Genomic DNA, 16,362 nt, shown 5'->3' with positions numbered 1-16,362 from the left:
ACACCTGGCTAAAACTTTTTTTATAAGATTGGACCAATTCCTGTTATACAGGTTGAGCATTCAAAATCGAAAATCTAAAACTTTTTGAAAACCTACATGATGCTCAAAGGAGATGCTCATTGGAGCATTTCGGATTTTAGATTTTTGTTATTTGGAATCCTCAACCAGTAAGTATAATACAAATATTCCAAAATCTGAAATTTGAAACAGTTCTGGTCTCAAGTATTTCAGATAAGAGATACTCAATCTGTACCAAACGAAGTTTTCAGTGTAAGTTGACCTTGCCAGTTATGAGTAAGTATGTATCTGGCTGCTCTCTGTGTAGTGCCTCTTGGACTACTTTCAATTAGTTCTTTCTAGAACCATTCTAGAAGGAGACCCAAAGTCAGCTCCTTAGCAATCTTTCCAGCAAGAAAAATCTGTAATCTTGGTTAAGTCGTAGGTGAATTAGTGCCTACGTTTAATCTTACTGTTCCTTGATTCTCCGTGTCTTTTATATACTGTTTGTGGTCAGTAGTCAGGGACCAATTTGAATCTCAATATGAAATTCTTGATTTGGTTTGGAAGTCAGAACTTGTTGTTTATTACTCGGAGAGGACATAAACTGTTCCTCTGTGTCGTGCTTCTGACACACTAACTTTTTTCCACTTAAGTAAGGGGCCCCACCACTTGTGATCAGGAAGCTGTAAAGAGCTAATTCAATCTGGCATTAGCCTCTTTCTCATTTCCCATCCTGTAATGGCAAACATCATGTATTAACTAAAAGTTGCACTTTGAAGTATAAAGCCTAATGGGAATTCTGAACTTTAGCTTGGTGATCTTTAATATTCTTATCTTAGTCTATTTTGAGCTGCTATAACAGGATAGCTGAGACTGGGTAATTTATAAAGAACACAGATTTATTTCTTAGTTCTGGAGGTTGAAGGCCCTGCATTTGGACAAGGGTCTTCATGCTGCATCATCCCATGGCAGAAGGCAGGAAGTCGAGAGAGTTAAACTCACTTTTATAACAAAAGTGGGTTTTTTTGGTTTTCTTTTGTTTTTTTCCAAGATGGAGTCTCGCTCTGTCACCCAGGCTGGAGTGCAGTGGTGCAATCTCGGCTCACTGCAAGCTCCGCCTCCCAGGTTCACACCATTCTCCTGCTTCAGCCTCCTGAGTAGCTGGGACTACAGGCACCCGCCACCATGCCTGGCTAATTTTTTGTATTTTTAGTAGAGACGGGGTTTCACCAGGTTAGCCAGGATGGTCTCGATCTCCTGACCTCGTATTGCGCCCACCTCGGCCTCCCGAAGTGCTGGGATTACAGGCGTGAGCCACCATGCCGGGCCAACAGTGGTTTCTTACAAAAGTTATCTCAAGATAACTAACCCACTCCGACGATAATGACATTGCTTCATTCATTTGGTCAGAGCCCTCATTACCTAATCACCTATTAGACCCCACCTCCCAACACTGTTGCTTTAAGGATTGTTTCCAAAACATGAACTTTGAGGGACACGTTCACACCATAGCAACTTGAAAATAAAGGCTCAAGGTTATTTTTTTTTTCTTAACTTCCTTTTAATATCACTTAGTTTGAACACTTTAAAAATAGCTCTGGTAGTAATACTTTATTTGAACAGGAGTAGGGATGGGTGAGAGTAAAAGTAGGCTTAATTGGTGATAAGTTTAAATAATAGAATATTTTTAAAGAAAAATCATTGAAACTAGGCTAACAATATCTGGTAAAGATTTGTGATTTAACTAACAACTCATATATGAGGAGCCAGTTTCCAGACTTTTATCCTTGTCCTATTGATGGTAGCCTCATTTTTTTTTTCCTCCTGCCTAACTTTATTAGGGTGTCTAGGGTGCGTTTAAAATTTAGATCACACTTAAATTTTGGTTGTGAAGATATTTCCTCTGCAACAGACGAGTATATATGTTCATAGTGATGATCTTGAGTGCTTTTTAAGTCAGTGATAAAAATATGTTCTTTTAAATCAGTGATTTAAAGTTGAAAACAGGCAGACTGTATAACCCAGAATATCCTACTAATAAGAATATCATAATTATAAATTAAAATGATTTATTAGGATACATAGAAATGACTTTCTGGTTCAGAGTCATAATTCATTTATCCCAGTAGTCTGATAGAGATGAAAAGAAATGTTTTATGAGATATATGAAAACAACTTAAATCTAAATTGAATGTCTTTACTACTTGGATCAAAAATATTCTCAAAGATACAGTTTTTATGTTGAAATAACTTACGATAACTGTTACTGGAAAACTGATAAAGAGACATCACCTGTCCAGAAGGGATTATTTGCCTTTATGAAGTATAATAGAGACTAAAAGTGTAATTTTTCTTATTACATGCAAATAATAATGGCCTGTGAAGAAAGAAGACAAAGATAGATTTATCTCTACTCTAGAGGAAGTGAAGTGTCACCCTCTAGTTGGAAGAAACTAGTCCACCTTATGCTCAGTAAATATTTAGGGAATTTATACTTTTAGGTAAGTCTCTTATCTAAATAATAGTTGGATGTTATTTACCAGGTATTGTACACTTTACTTGCAGTTTTTGATTTTATTCTTAATACAACTATATGAAGTAGGTTCTGTGTTATCCCAGTTTGATGAATAAGGAAAGTGAGTAGAGAGTCTGGGTAACTGTTCCAAAAATCACAAAGGTTAGAGACCCAGGGTCTCTGATTCCAAAATGTCCAGGTGCCTAAATTTCTGCTTCCAAAGAAAATGACATAGACTCTTAGGAATTTAGGAGCTATTAAGTAACTTTTAGGCAAGATTGGAAATGAATTACACAAATGTGAATATTCAAGCAAGGACTAAAGTTTGGGTCCTAAGACATGCTTAATTTTTAAATAATTTCTACTCATGATATTTAATGAATACACATTCTGTGGAATAGCCAAAAATACTCATTTCTGATGACCTAAGAGAGTGGAGTGATGCAATTTCCATATAGATTGTAATCTAAACAAACAATAATATGCCAACATAATATAGTTTTGAGAAATTTTTATTGGATTAGTGTTAATCAGAGAGATGGGAGGAACTAGGAAGAAAAAGGACACACAAGACAGTCTTGTTGCTGGTCCTTACCCAGAAGAACCATGCAGATGTCAGCTGGTAGTGAAACAGTGATTCTAACACTGCTCTCTGTCCTTCCACCATCCAAGTAAGGCAGACTAGCATATTTATCCTGATTAGCCTTTCTTTCAAGAGAGAGAACAGGATTATGAGTGAGTGGAAGCAGACGGTGTGAGCACAGGTGAAGATGTCAGCACCAATCCTGAAATTGCACAGCAGCTCCCTTTTGCTTATCAGCCTCAATAGCTGATGCTGGGACAACCAGAGAGAAAAGAAAGTGTTCATTAATGTTGAGCTTCCTAGTTTCTGAATTTTAGAAGATAATCAGCATTAAACTTAACTATGTCAATAGAACATTTTAGAAATATGTAGAACATATTTAGAAATACTGTTCCTCTGTTTACAGTTCAAAATTAAAACAAAATTTTTTCAATGTTTATTACTGAATATAAATTAAAAACAATATAATTATATTTGTATAGCACTTTAGAGGTTGGAAGGTGATTTTGCTGTTACATTTAATCACCATATTATGGGAAATGAGCATTAAATGTGAATTTTAAATAAGGCAAGACATGAAAAATGTATGAGTGATTGAAATCAAAGTAGCTAAGTAAAGTTGCAGAGTTATCAAACTGTTAACCACAGTTCTGGTTGGAGTGAATTTAAATTATTCTAATTCAATTTGTCATGCCATCTGTTAGGAATTTGATAAGGAGAATAAACCCATTAAACTCTGAGCTTTGGATTTATCATTTTAACAAGGGGACAGTGTCTGTTCTTTCTAAATAATTTTCAATTAATATATCTATTTCTGGTAGCTCTTTGCTGTTACTGTCTGAGTTGTACAACAGTAAGGCAAAATAATGATTTGTGTGTACCCATAAATCTGAATCTCAAAATGAAAGCTCTATGGTTGATTTCACCATAATTTTAAACATATTCCTTCAATAAATACTAATTGAGCAACTACTAAGTGTCAGAAATTCTCTAGTAGCTAGAGATAATGGAGTTAGCAAAAATAAACAAATCCCCAACATCATGAGGCTTACATGAGAGGAGGAAAAAGACAATAGAATCAATAAATTATATGGCATATTGGAATGTAATACAGGATTATTTGCCACTATGAAGTATAATAGACACTAAAAGCACCTTCCAGTTTCTGAAGTGCTATACAAATATACTTAATGACATTTTTTAATATCTGTCCTAAACGTATTACTGGTGGAATAATATCTACCATGAACTTAATTAATGATAATTGCTACTCTGTTTTGAAAATTAGAGCCCATACATTGAGAAAATCTGGTTGTGTTATTTGGGAGGAGTGTTTCAAGATTAACATGGAATACTCCTTCATTCATACTTTTATACTGCTATCTTCAAATATTAAAGAGGATCTTCAGTATCTTTAAGTATTTTGGACAGTAGAAAATAAAGTTTTTATATTACTGTTTACTCTGAGGACATTTCTTTTACTTAATATCCTTCATAATTTTGACCATGTTAATTTGGCTGAACAAATTATTTTCCATTTATCCTGATAAATCAACATTTTCATTATTGTATTAGTTCTCACACTGCTATAAAGAACTACCTGAGACTGGGTAATTTATGAAGAAAAAGGTTTAATTTTCTCACAGCTCTGCAGGCTCTACAGGAAGCATGGCTGGGGAGGCCACAGAAAACTTAACAATTATACCAGAAGGTGAAGGAATGTCTTAATGGCCAAAGAAGGAGGAAGAGAGAGAGAAGAAGAAGGTGCTACATACTTTTAAACAACCATATCTTGTGAGAACTCACTATCATGAGAACTGCAAGGGGGACGTCTGCCCCCATGATCTAATCACCTCCCACCAAGCCCCTCCTCCAATATTGGGGATTACAGTTTAACCTGAGATTTGAGTGGGGACACAAATCCAAACCATATCATTCTGTCCCTGTCCCCTCCCAAATCTCATGTCTCTCTTGCATTGGAAAACGCAATCATCCCTTATCAACAGTCCCTCATAGACTTAACTCATTTTGGCATTAACTCAAAAGTCCACAGTCCAAAGTCTCATATGAGACAAATTAAGTCCTTTCCGTCTATAAGCCTCTAAAAAACAAGTTAGTTACTTCCAAGATACAGTGAGGTGACATCACAGACTGGGGTTATGTGCCTGCAGCTTTTCCAGGCGTGCAGTGAAAGCTGTCAGTGAATCTAGCATTTTGGAGTCTGGAGTACGGTGACCCTCTTCCCACAGCTCCACTAGGCAGTGCCGCAGTGGGGACTCTTTGTGGGGGCTCCAACCCCACATTTCCCATCTGCACTGCCTTAGAGGTTCTCCATGAGGGCTCCCCCTCTGCAGCAGCCTTCTGCCTGGACATCCAGGCATTTCCATACATCCTCTGAAATCTAGGTAGAGGCTCCCAAGCCTCAACTCTTGCCCTCTGCACACCTGCAGGGTTAACACCACGTGGAAGCCCCCAAGGCTTACAGCTTGCACTCTCTGGAGCAGAGGCCTGAGACATATCCTGGGCCCTTTTAGCCATGGCTGGAGCTGAAGTGGCTGGGACATGAGCAGTGTCTCAAGGTTGTGCAGGGCGGCAGGGCCCTGGGCCTAGGCCATGAAACCATTCTTTCCTCCTAGGCCTCTGGGCCTGTGATGGGAACGGCTGCAACAAAGGTCTCTGAAATGCCTTCAAGGCATTTTCCCATTGTCTTGGCTATTCAGCTCCTCTTTACTGCAGCTGGCTTGAATTCCTCCCCCAGAAAATGGGCTTTTCTTTTCTACCACATGGTCAGGCTGCAAATTTTCTGAAGTCTTATACTCTACTTCCCTTGTAAATATAAGTTCCAGTTTCAGATCATCTCTTTGTTCACATATATGACCATAGTCTGTTAGAAGCAGCCAGGCCACATCTTGAACACTTTACTGCTTAGAAATTTCTTCCACCAGATAGCAATCATCACTCTCAAGTTCAAAGGTCCACAGATCCCTTCACCAGGGGTACAATGCAATCAGTCTCTTTGGTAAAGCATAGCAAGAGTGACCTTTACTCCAGTTCCCAATAAATTTATCATCTCCATCTGAGACCACCTACTCCTGGACTTCATTGTCCATATCACCGTCAGCATTTTGGGCACAATAATTTAACAAGGGTCTAGGAAGTTCCGAACTTTCCCTTATCAGCCTATCTTTTTCTGAGCCCTCCAAACTGTTCCAACCTCTGCGCATTATCCAGTTCCAAAGTCGCTTCTACATTTTCAGGTATCTTTATAGCAATGCCCCATTCCCAGTACCGATTTTCTGTATTGATTCTTGCATTGCTATAAAGAACTACCTGAGATTGGGTCACGGTTCCACAGGCTGTATAGGATTCATAGCTAGGATTCATAGCTGGGGAGGCCTCAGAAAACTTATAATCATGACAGAAGGTGAAGGGGAAGCAGGCACATCTTACATGGCTGGAGAAGGAGGAAGAGAGAAGGGGGAGGTGTTAACACTTTTGAACAACCAGATTTTGTGAGATTGACTATCATGAGAACAGCAAGGGGGAAGTTTGCTCCCATGATCCAGTCACCTCCTACCAGCGCCCTCCTCCAACATTGCGTATTACAATTTGACATGATATTTGGGTGGGAACACAAATGGAAACCATATCAATTTTATTTCTACTACACAGTAGAATAAATACAGTATAGATAAAATATAATTCCTATGTATTAGAAAGTTCTCCAGAAAAGTCAGTTTTAGATTACCAGGTTATTTATTAACAAAGTGTATTGGATAAATATCAGTCATAGATATTCTGGGAAATCTCAATTCTCAATTGAGAGTGAATATAGACCAATTTAATTTCTTTTACACTTCTTACAGCCTCTGTCTTTTCTACCTCCCACTCTTTTTTTTTGGATGGAGCCTTGCTTTGTTGCCCAGGCTGGAGTGCAGTGACAGGATCTTGGCTCACTGCAACCTCTGCCTCCCAGGTTCGAGTGGTTTTTCTGCCTCAGCCTCCCGAGTAGCTGGGATTACAGGTACCTGCCACCATGCCCAGCTAATTTTTGTATTTTTAGTGGAGATGGGATTTCACCATGTTGGCCAGGCTGATCTCAAACTTCTGACCTCAGGATGATCCACCTGCCTTGGCCTCCCAAAGTGTTGGGATTACAGGCATGAGCCACTGTGCCCAGCCTCCCCCTCTTAATTCATCTATTTACCCTCTCCTCCATTTTTTTTACTAACTCATCAGCTTGGCAACCTACAGTTATTTTCTATGTAACCTGGCAGATTGGCCAAAAGAATGATTAGCATATCAGAAATGTTCATGTCTCCCATTTTAAAAGAAAAAGTCAAGGAAAAAACTTTTCCCTTTTTTCCTTAAGCCATAGTTCTTTAAAGAGCAGTTCATTTAGGGTCTCTTATTTCTCCTCCCAACTATTCTTCGTGCCCTCTAATTTGCCACCCTCTTTTGCTCTCACCAGTGATCACCTAGCTATCTAGGCAATAAACAGGTTCGTGTTATTGTAATTTTGAAAGTCTGATGTTTGTAAGAAAATAGATCACTTTCTCAGTTAGAACTTAAGTTGAGCAGGTGGCAGTTGAGGAGATGAAAGGCAAAGAGACAGAGTTATCACATTTCTTGCTTTCAAACCCTAAATTTGCTTTGTCATAATAGTGTGCCCTCATTCATCTGGTTATTATTATGAAGGCATTTTTAAGGCTATCATTTGTTTAAGTAACATCTTTTTAATCTTGTCTATCATTAGGAAACTTTGTTGTGTTTTTGTTTTGCTGTAAGTTGGTGTCTCCATATGCCCCATGTAACTGGATATTTAAAACTAGTAATTCAGTTACAGTTAATTTGAATAGCTTTTTAGATGTCTTATGACAATTTTATGCAGAAAAATTTTTTTAGAATAAATGTCAGTACATTCACTTAAATCCTTGAGGGGAATATGGAACAAGTAGAGGGTTACTTGGGTCCACTGGACTATTGGCTTAAAATTTTTTGTAACATAATGTTAATTAAACCTTATAGTCCAAATTTGATTTACTTTACCAGAAAAACAAATTTACCTTTCTATATCGTGCTGTTGTGAGTGTAATATCCCATATTAATATATCAGTACACTAGCCGGGTGTGGTGGCTCACGCCTGTAATCCCAGCACTTTGGGAGGCCGAGGTGGGTGGGTCACCTGAGATCAGGAGTTCGAGACCACCCTGGCCAACATGGTGAAACCCTGTCTTTACTAAAAATACAAAAACTACCCAGGTGTGGTGGTGGGCGCCTGTAATCCTGGCTACACGGGAGGCTGAGGCAGGAGAATCGCTTGAACCTGGGAGGCAGAGGTTGCAGTGAGCCAAGATTGCGCCATTGCACTCCAGCCTAGGTGACAAAAGCAAAACTCCATCTAAAATCGATCAATCAGTCAGTATGGTTTTAAAAGAAATGGTGATAGCTTCTATCCATGTTCTCTTTGCAAGTACCCTTTTGCTTAGTTACCTATGGACAAGCTGCCTTGTCCAATTCAGTAGCCTAGCCACATTGAATTCATTTAAATTAAAATTAAAACTTCAGTTCTTCAGTCAGACTAGCTACATTTCAGATGCTAAATAGCCATTTGTGGCTACTGGCTACCTTATTGCATAACTCAGTTATACATACAACTTGTCCATCATCACAGAAAGTTCTGTTGGGCATTGCTGTTAAAAAACAGGTAGCTACATTAGGGAGTAGAATTGAGTTTGGATTAGTTTTGTGCCTTTTTAGTAATAAATAGTTGTTATGTAGATGTGTTTCCCCAACTTTCCAACTGTTAGAGTGAAAAAGTAGAATTCACTGAGAGAGGTTTTATTTTTAACAAGTCATTTGCAATGTATACATCTATCAATAAAAGATCTCAGTTCTGCTCTGGCCTCCTTGGTTGAGGGTGAGGTTTATCATTGTCTCTCTGAACTCTTAGCTCATTGAAATTTTCCTTTACAATTCATTTATTAGATTAAGCTGCTTTGATTAACTGCTCTAATCCTTAGCACACACAGGAACTTTAAAATGGCATGCACATCTCTTAAGCTGAAATCTGCCATCTAAAGGCCACCTGTTGATAAATCTTTCTTTAGGGCAGTAATTCTCAAAATGTGGGGAAGCAAGTTTCTGAACCCATCTGTGTGTTGGCTTCATGTGGTTGCCAATATTTCATCTGCTACCAAGGCAGAGATAAGCAGTTACCTTTTAAACGGTATGTCGGGTACTTGAATATGGCAGACTATTTAGTCATTTAAGTGGCTCCTGAGTTAGCTAAAGGCATGAGGGTGAGGAAATGAGGTACTCTTTATCACAGTACTTTCTAAGACACCTAGGACAACTGATAAAAATTTTAAGAGGCAGAAGCCTGTCCTTTTGTGGGAAGTAGGTACTCCAGCTATTCATCCTTGCCATCCCACTTTTAGTCTAATCTTCTGCCTTGGTCACATGACAGGATAGACAAACTGAGCACCCTCCCACTCAGTGGCAGTGCTTGACAATAGATAATCATGGTAATAACTTCTTGAATGATGGCTTGGCCACTGCTTGCTCATCAAATGCATGGTAGTCTAGTCGAATTGAGCGCAAAACCATCGCTGGGGCAAGTAGTATTTACACTGCAGCAATCCAGCCTAGTCTCAGTACAGTACAGGTGACCGGACATGGATGTGGAGCCTGCAGGCTCACAGGTACAAGTGCTTTCATTAAGGAAATAATAATAACTATTTGGAATTGAAGAGCACATACCCAGTTCAGCAGCCAGTTCCTGCCAGATCCTCTCATTTTGTTTTTAATTTTTCTCTTTAAAATATTTGTGGGCTAAACAAAACTTACCTGCAGTATGGATCCAGCTTTCAGTCCGTGGGAGTGCCACTTCTACCCACGGGGCTTTTCCTTTATTCCTTTTATCAGGAATGGTTGTCTGCGCCTCAGAAACAAGTAACATTTTAATCCGTTGTCTTTCCTAATAACATGCAATTTGGCTACCCTCCCATTTTTACAGTGAACACTTGCTTAAAGAAGCACAAGATTATTGTTACTTAATATGGACAACACATACATATTCGAGTACCTGTACTCCGTTTCTTAGCATCCAAGATAACATCATCACAAAAAGAAAAACACCTTTAATCTTGGAAAATTACTTAGGCTGCGCTAAATGTGAGCCTCCATAAAAAACTTTTTTTTCTTTTTTTTAAGACACACGGTCTCACTCTGTTGCCCAGGCTAGATAGAGTGTAGAGGTGCAGTCGCGGCTCATCGCAGCCTGCGCCTCTCTGGCCCAAGCAATCCTCCCACTTAAGTAGCTGGGACTATAGGTGCATGCACCGTGCTGGGCTAATTTTTGTATTTTTTCTAGAGACCAGGTTTCACAGTGTTGCCCAGACAACTCTCGAATTCCTGGGGTCAGGCAGTCCACCTGGCTTGACCTCCCAAAGTGCTGGGATTATAGGCATGAGCCACCACACCTGGCCAAAAAATATTTTGAAGCAATACTGCATGTATTGTTGCACAAATACATTTATCATGTTTTAAGGCAATGTGCTTAAAATTTTTTCACAGCATGTTAACAACTGGATACTTAATTTTTTTGCCTTATTTAAACATTAAGAAAGAACACATAACCCCACCATTTAGCAAACCCATACTCCCAGTTCCCTAATTCTGCTCTAAGTTTGAGGTAAAAGTTGGAGTGCCTGCTTTCTTAGTGCTTTCCAATCTCCTACTGATGTGATACTGCATATTACAACTTCACATCCACTGATGGTTGTATTATATTTGCTCTCCTTGTGGAGCACCAAGTTATGTAAAGCCAGTCCTTTGGTTGGGAAATGGAATATGTAATCAAATTCAACATATAGTCTAATTGACCACAAAAAGTGTAAGAGAGTCAGATGACATGATTCAAGAATGTGTGAAGTATAAAGGCATTCAGCATCAGTGTAGACAGCTGAGAGACAGTGCTATTTGACAGGACCAGCTGGTGAATCATCAGGAAAAGATTGCCTAGCTTACTTATTACTACCAAGTTATAAATCAATTCTTCTTCAAGAGGCTAGGGGTAAAAGCAGAGGATCATGGGACATGTGGTAGAACTTTAAGCATTTTGATATTTGTGGGGTTTTTTTAGTGCCATTTGGAGGAGTATTTTTGTTACGAAAAAAATTGTTCCTACAATTGGCGAATTAAATACAATCTAATCATTCTTTTAAAAGGGTAACAGTGGGCCAGGCACAGTGGCTCACGCCACTGTGATCCCAGAATTACATGCCACATGTAATCCCAGCACTTTGCTAGGTTGAGGCAGGTGGATCACCTGAGGTGGGGAGTTTGAGACCAGCCTGGCTGACATGGTGAAACTCCATGTCTACTAAAAACACAAAAATTAACCACGTGTGGTGATGCGTGCCTGTAGTCCCAGCTACTTGGGGGGCTGGGGTATGATGATTGCTTGAACCCAGAAGGCAGAGGTTGCGGTGAGCTGAGATTGTACCACTGCACTCCAGCCTGGGCAACAAGGCGAGACTCCGTCTCAAAAAAATAAGAGTAATGATCGTAACTAGAGCTAAACATCTAAACATTTGAGTAGCCTTTGCACTTTTAGGATGGATTTAACCAAGTTTTCTTAAAGCAATTTATTCTAAAGAGGAACTTAAAGGATAGAGGTGGGGCTAGCATGCCAGATGGGTTAGAGGGAGGGTTTCAGAGTACAGAATAATAGTATAAAAACTCAGATAAAATGGGAAAAGATAAAAGAAAAATAAAATTATTGAATAGGAACAGCTTTTTAAAATACTACTATTCATTCAGAAATACGGCCTATATACATTTCTAAATAGCCTCTAGTGAGAAGAAACCCATATATATATATATATTTTAATACTTTAAGTTCTGGGATACATGTGCAGAACGTGCAGGTTCGTTACATAGGTGTACACATGCCGTGGTGGTTTGCTGCACCTATCAACCCGTCACCTACATTAGGTATTTCTCCTAATGCTATCCCTCCCCTAGCCCCCCACCCCCCGACAGGCCCCAGTTTGTGATGTCCCTAGCCCCCTCCTTCCCAACAGGCCCCAGTGTGTGATGTTCCCTTCCATGTGTCCATGTGTTCTCATTGTTCAACTCCCACTTTTGAATAAGAACATACGGGCCGGGCGCGGTGGCTCAAGCCTATAATCCCAGCACTTTGGGAGGCCCAGGCGGGCGGATCACAAGGAGATCGAGACCATCCTGGCTAACACGGTGAAACCCCATCTCTACTAAAAATACAAAAAATTAGCCAGGCGTGATGGCGGGTGCCTGTAGTCCCAGCTACTCAGGAGGCTGAGGCAGGAGAATGACATGAACCTGGGAGGCGGAGCTTGCAGTGAGCCGAGATCGCACCACTGCACTCCAGCCTGGGCAACAGAGTGAGACTCCGTCTCAAAAAAAAAAAAAAAAAAAGAACATACAGTGTTTAGTTTTCTGTTCCTGTGTTAGACATGAACTCATCCTTTTTTATGGCTGCATAACATTCCATGGTGTATATGTGCCACATTTTCTTTATCCAGTCTATCTTTCATGGGCATTTGTATTGGTTCCATGTCTTTGCTATGTGACTAGTGCTGCAGTAAACATACATGTACATGTGTCTTTATAGTAGAATGATTTTTAATCCTTTGGGTATATACCCAGTAATGAGCTTGCTGGGTCAAATGGTATTTCTGGTTCTAGATCCTTGAGGAATCATAACACTGTCTTCCACAATGGTTGGACTAATTTACAATGCCACCAACAGTGTAAAAGCATTCCTATTTCTCCACATCCTCTCCAGCATCTGTTAAGAAACCCATACTTTAAAAAAAGATTAAGACTTTTGGTTGCCAATTAAGGTCTTGGTTCTCTAATAATGACTTTATGATTTTTAAAAAAGTGACATGGATATCTTTGAAGTATCTTAAAGATGTTTTTATAATAGGAAGTCAATTACGTTGGCCTTCAAAATTTTTATTAGCAAGCAAGTTGTAGTACAATCTTGGTTAGACTGGTTTGGAAATTATTATAACTCAGCTCCTCAAAAGTATCAACTGATTGTGTTGCATTTAGATTTATTCCCTTTCAAAAGCTGCTTAGGAAACAAATTAGTGCTCAGGGCTGTTTACGCTTGTAAATGCAGTTAAAATTGAAAAGTCAGTTGGGAAACCCACTGGGATCTCTTGAAATAGCAATGGTTGTTTCTGCTATAATAATTTGAACTGATGAGGTAGAAAAAACAAATCACTTCAAGAGTTTATAAAATGATATGTGTATTACTGATGCAAATTAAGTGAGCTACTCACATTATTTTCTAGATTAAAAAGTAATTTTTTTCAAGTATATGAAGTAGTCAGTGTATTATAGAAGTTTTTGTTTCCTATGCTACTGCCGCACAGGATATTTTAAAATATGTTTATAAAACAAATGTTTCTAATTGAACTTTAAAACTCAGTCAGGTTTTTAAATTTTAGTATGACTGATGTAACTAAAGAAATTAGAGGTATGTATCTAGATGAATGAGCTACAGTTAACATAAAACCATCTTCTTGTATATTTTCTGTATGTAAATTTCTATTTAAAAATATATATTCAAGTAGAAATTCATTATTTTCTTTGACAGATTGAATGATGCCACAGGAATGCCATTTCTGTATCAGTGCCACTGATATGTTCTTTAGACTAATAGCCCATTAGACTAAATATAGGAGTAACTTCACTGAAAGATGCCTTTAATTACCCGCTGAGCAGCCTGGCAGAACTGCAAATTCTAGTTCCCTTCCTAGGAGGGACCTTGCAAGGGACCTTGAGTGATAATTGATTTGTTTTTGGTGTTTTAAAATATATTTTTAATTTTCTTTTATGCATTTAACTACTTTTGAGTACCTACTATGTGCCAGGCATTTTGACACTGAGAATATATGAGTAAGATAGACATGGTCCGTATTTTTCACAGAACCTACATTTTGTCAGGAGATACAGGCCACGAAAGAGGCAATTGTAAAATCTAGTGTGATAAACTAACCCAGATGTTTGGGTTAGACGACGCTTCTTAGGGGAAATGAGAACTAGACAGGAGGTGATGATGATCATGACCCACATTTGTAGTGGGAGTGGTGCTTGAGTGAAGCAGAAGGATTTCAGATGTTGCAGGTGCTAGATTTTATGGGGGAGAAATCTGTTAACGACAGTCAGCAAAACCTCTGGGATTGGGGGGAGTGAAGAGCTTTCAAGGAGGACACCCAGGTTTCTTCCTTGAGCAGTTGGTGATGCCACATTCAGTAAGGGGATCAGCTTTGGAGGTGTGTGGTGAGAGAGATAAAGGAGTTAAATGTTCAGTAAGATGAGTTCGAGGAGCTAATAGGTACATCTAAGTGGAAATTATATTACATGAATTATTAAGAAACAGTAGATAAACTTTACAAGTCCTCATTATTCTGCAAATAGATATCTATTATATTGACCTGTTGTTGAAGCTCTAGAGTACATCAGAAAATTAGTTATTTAATGTAATTACTTTTTCATTGGAGTTTCTGTATAAATACTAAAAAACCCACAAAATTTAACAATAAATATTACTTTCCATAGCCTGGTTCACAACCTTTTTTATATGCTAAAGAATTTCATTGCTACATAGAGCTGAGGCAGTATACTGAGAATGAGACCATTTATGGTTTTGAGGGATTAGCTAACCATCTGTTGGCAACAAGACCTAAAAGAGTTTGCAGAGGGTAGGGGAGCTCTTTAATAAATGTTCCAGTTAGTAATAGGCAAGCTTCAGGTTCTCTCTGCATACCAGTGTTTCCCAGAAAACTAAGCATTGGAATCAGATAGCAGAATGGAACCATTCTTCCTTTGGTGTATAACTTGTGATAACTACTGTTTTGTCGTATTATCTAAAATGCGTAATAATAAAACTTTTAATAAAGCAGGGCTTGTGAGCTTCCTTTTTATGTCAGTTTCCCATTTTTAAAGATGTATACTCTATTATCAAATAAAGCTTTGAGATTTATAATTTACATATTCTAATGTTGCTGGAAATTTGACGTAATCAGATAATAACTGGTAGAAATGTATACGTGCTCACAATTGCAGTACAAGGAGCAAAGTGATAAATAAAATGTATATTAAATTCCGTTTACATTTCTAGCAATTTTTGTACCCATTGGAAAAAACAAGGCTCAGATATTTGAGTTTACCTCATGAGAGCAGTTGTTTACATGTGCTTATAATATTAATGTGTTTTAGAGGTGTGTTCACATAGCTTACAGTAACTGTTGAGGGAACTGATAACCAATTTAACACTTGGTTTTGACAGTCTCATCAAGTCCCACCATTGGCTGATATTATATATATTTTTAAAAACATTAATATTCACAAGTATGCTAATACTTTATTTCATACCATTAAAGTGCAAATGCTTCATTATCTTTCTTTTAGCCAGACTTTGGAGTTCAAATAAAATAACTATGAGTTCAATTTTCAAAGCAAAGGAGGAATTACAAAATGTATTTTTTTCTGATGAATCAGCTAAAACTTTTTTTTAAACTAGCTCCTGAGTGGCTCTCTGCTTACTGCATTTAAAAAGCTAAGCAGATTTAAACTGGTTAGTTCTGGCAGACATAAATTTTCAGGTCCACATTCCTAATTCACCTTCAGTATAAAAGTAGCGCTGTTTGAGTTTAATAATATGGCTTGAACTTATAAAAATGTGTGAATATAGTCTGTATTTTGAAATGTATTAAGTATTTGAAAATGTTTTATATTTTTATAATTTTTATATTTTTAAACAATTGAGGTAGCCTCCTTACACTCTACTAAGTTGAGAGATATAAAAGTAGTATTTCTGTTATTTATGGTATATAATGAACATTTGTGAGTTGAGGAATTACTGGCTGTTGAATCTTGGCAGATTGAATTTACTGCTGTATGGAAAATGATTATGTATAATGCATTTCTTCTAGAAAATAAAATGATCTTGATAAGGTTTTAGTAACTATAAAATGGAGATGTGAAAAATGTTAGATGCTTTGATTTTCTTAAAAAATAAATCTAAATAGTTTATTGAATTTTTGACTTTTATTTATTTGCATTTTTCTGGTTCTGGTTTTTTTTTTCAATAAACACAACATAGTTTAAGAACATGATTTACTGTGTTTTAGGGAGGAAAACTTGTTGAGTATTTCTGTTATTGAACCTCATAATATTATAGATATTTTTGCAAGTGTGTAC

At 37.9% G+C, this 16,362-nt stretch overlaps 1 protein-coding gene across 7 annotated transcripts in view; it reads left to right on the top strand.

Annotated features, from left to right (window-relative positions):
* Positions 1-16,362, top strand: part of C22H21orf91 (chromosome 22 C21orf91 homolog) — a 30,766-nt gene that overhangs the window by 5,860 nt on the left and 8,544 nt on the right. The window lies entirely within an intron of this gene.

The sequence above is a fragment of the Pongo pygmaeus genome, chromosome 22 (assembly GCF_028885625.2).
Source record: "Pongo pygmaeus isolate AG05252 chromosome 22, NHGRI_mPonPyg2-v2.0_pri, whole genome shotgun sequence".
Lineage (NCBI taxonomy): Eukaryota > Metazoa > Chordata > Mammalia > Primates > Hominidae > Pongo > Pongo pygmaeus.
The sequence above is the reverse complement of the archived record's forward strand: the minus strand, read 5'-3'. Positions and strand labels throughout refer to the sequence as shown.